This window comes from Schistocerca americana, chromosome 2, assembly GCF_021461395.2.
Source record: "Schistocerca americana isolate TAMUIC-IGC-003095 chromosome 2, iqSchAmer2.1, whole genome shotgun sequence".
Classification (NCBI taxonomy): domain Eukaryota; kingdom Metazoa; phylum Arthropoda; class Insecta; order Orthoptera; family Acrididae; genus Schistocerca; species Schistocerca americana.
Genome location: NC_060120.1, coordinates 186862498 through 186865566, shown reverse-complemented (window position 1 = coordinate 186865566; position 3069 = coordinate 186862498). Strand labels below are relative to the sequence as shown.

Below are 3069 nucleotides of genomic sequence, written 5' to 3'. Positions count from 1 at the left end.
ATCCGCCGGGCGCATTCGTGCTGGGGACCAGGCGTTCCTTCTCGCCCGGAAAGCCGTGCATTAAACCGCACGGCCAACCGGGCGGGCTGTAGGAACTTGATTATGTATGCAGACGGTTCATACATTACCGAAATCTAGGTTCTCGACGATTTTTTCCTGCTATCGACATTCATACTGGCAGGATATCTGTCCCAGGGATTTCAAGACTTTCGAGTATGAAGCACTCCGTCTTTAGGCCACAAGTGGCCCATCGGAACCATCCGACCGCCGTGTCATCCTCAACTGAAATTGAAGATAGGAGGGGCGTGTGGTCAACACACCGCTCTCCCGGTCGGTATGATGGTATGATGAGCCGCTACTGTTCTGTCGAGTAGCTCCTCAATTGGCATCACGAGGTTGGGTGCACCCCTCAAAGTGGCAACAGTGCATGGTAGCCCGGATGGTCACCCATCCTAGTGCCGACCACGCCCGACAGCGCTTAACTACGGTGATCTGACGGGAACCGGTGTATCCACTGCGGTAAGGCCGTTGCCTTTCGAGTATGAAGAGGATGAAATAATCGGCCAATCAGTTGCAAAACAAAGGTTTATTAGCCTTTTAAAGGTTTAAAGTACAATGTAGCCCCTTGCCTAGTGACTTTACAATAAGGGCTAATAAACCTTTGTTTTGCAACTGGTTGGCTGATTTTTTTCTCCTCTTCAGATTCATACAGTTGCTGTTTCGCACCCATGTTTAAGATTTTGACTTTTGAGGATGTTTTAATTTCATGTTTGAAGTCGGAAACAAATGAGAAAAGAAATATTTTTTCGTGTGATACAATTACGAATTATCAATTTCGGGTTTTTCCCATTACTTGTACTGTGAAACTTCTCGTCTTGCCAAATTTCATGATTATACGTCAAGGGGAAGGAAGCTGTAGGTCTCAACGAGTGAGTTTTAGAGTATCAAAATAGGTGACATAAATGGTCGTATCTTTTGATTGCGTTGACTTAGAAGCTTAACTTTTGGCACCACCAAAGGACTATAGACCTCAGTACGTGGCATAAATTTCGACTTGGTAACTCTACCCGCTCGTGAGAAAAAGGGGTCTAACAAACAGACGGGCAGACAGATAACAAACGACAAAAAAAATCGTGTTATATAACTACAAATTCACAATTTTCGGATTTTTGCTTTTATTGTGTAGTGATACCTCTGTTCTTGCCAAATTTAATTAATTCTAGATCAACGAGAAGTACCCCATACGTTTCAATGAATCAGTTTCGAGTATCAAAATACACTCCTGGAAATGGAAAAAAGAACACATTGACACCGGTGTGTCAGACCCACCATACTTGCTCCGGACACTGCGAGAGGGCTGTACAAGCAATGATCACACGCACGGCACAGCGGACACACCAGGAACCGCGGTGTTGGCCGTCGAATGGCGCTAGCTAGCTGCGCAGCATTTGTGCACCGCCGCCGTCAGTGTCAGCCAGTTTGCCGTGGCATACGGAGCTCCATCGCAGTCTTTAACACTGGTAGCATGCCGCGACAGCGTGGACGTGAACCGTATGTGCAGTTGACGGACTTTGAGCGAGGGCGTATAGTGGGCATGCGGGAGGCCGGGTGGACGTACCGCCGAATTGCTCAACACGTGGGGCGTGAGGTCTCCACAGTACATCGATGTTGTCGCCAGTGGTCGGCGAAAGGTGCACGTGCCCGTCGACCTGGGACCGGACCGCAGCGACGCACGGATGCACGCCAAGACCGTAGGATCCTACGCAGTGCCGTAGGGGACCGCACCGCCACTTCCCAGCAAATTAGGGACACTGTTGCTCCTGGGGTATCGGCGAGGACCATTCGCAACCGTCTCCATGAAGCTGGGCTACGGTCCCGCACACCGTTAGGCCGTCTTCCGCTCACGCTCCAACATCGTGCAGCCCGCCTCCAGTGGTGTCGCGACAGGCGTGAATGGAGGGACGAATGGAGACGTGTCGTCTTCAGCGATGAGAGTCGCTTCTGCCTTGGTGCCAATGATGGTCGTATGCGTGTTTGGCGCCGTGCAGGTGAGTGCCACAATCAGGACTGCATACGACCGAGGCACACAGGGCCAACACCCGGCATCATGGTGTGGGGAGCGATCTCCTACACTGGCCGTACACCACTGGTGATCGTCGAGGGGACACTGAATAGTGCACGGTACATCCAAACCGTCATCGAACCCATCGTTCTACCATTCCTAGACCGGCAAGGGAACTTGCTGTTCCAACAGGACAATGCACGTCCGCATGTATCCCGTGCCACCCAACGTGCTCTAGAAGGTGTAAGTCAACTACCCTGGCCAGCAAGATCTCCGGAACTGTCCCCCATTGAGCATGTTTGGGACTGGATGAAGCGTCGTCTCACGCGGTCTGCACGTCCAGCACGAACGCTGGTCCAACTGAGGCGCCAGGTGGAAATGGCATGGCAAGCCGTTCCACAGGACTACATCCAGCATCTCTACGATCGTCTCCATGGGAGAATAGCAGCCTGCATTGCTGCGAAAGGTGGATATACACTGTACTAGTGCCGACATTGTGCATGCTCTGTTGCCTGTGTCTATGTGCCTGTGGTTCTGTCAGTGTGATCATGTGATGTATCTGACCCCAGGAATGTGTCAATAAAGTTTCCACTTCCTGGGACAATGAATTCACGGTGTTCTTATTTCAATTTCCAGGAGTGTATTACACCGCCAAAGGACCACAGACCTTAACATGTGACAACTTGATACGTTTAACTGTTATGAGAAAAAGGGTTTTGAACAGACAGACAGATGGACAACAAAGTGATCGTATGAGCGTTCCGTTTTTACCGATTGAGGTACGGATCCGTAAAAGTACAGCTATTTGTGAACTACAAACATCCAGTGAGCTTATGTATTGAAACTTCCTGGTAAATAAAAATTATGTACCAGACCGGAACACAGTTTTAATCTGCCAGGAAGTTTCCAAACAGCGCACACTCCGCTGCAGAATGAAAAATGCATTCCGGAAACAATCCCCCTAGCCTATGGTAACCGTTTCTTCATAATATTCTGTCTACCAAGAG

At 49.8% G+C, this 3069-nt stretch overlaps 1 pseudogene; it reads right to left on the bottom strand.

Moving 5' to 3' along the window:
- Positions 1-415: 415 nt before the first annotated feature.
- LOC124597379 lies at positions 416-533 on the bottom strand (annotated as a pseudogene).
- Between the last annotated feature and the right edge of the window lie 2536 nt (positions 534-3069).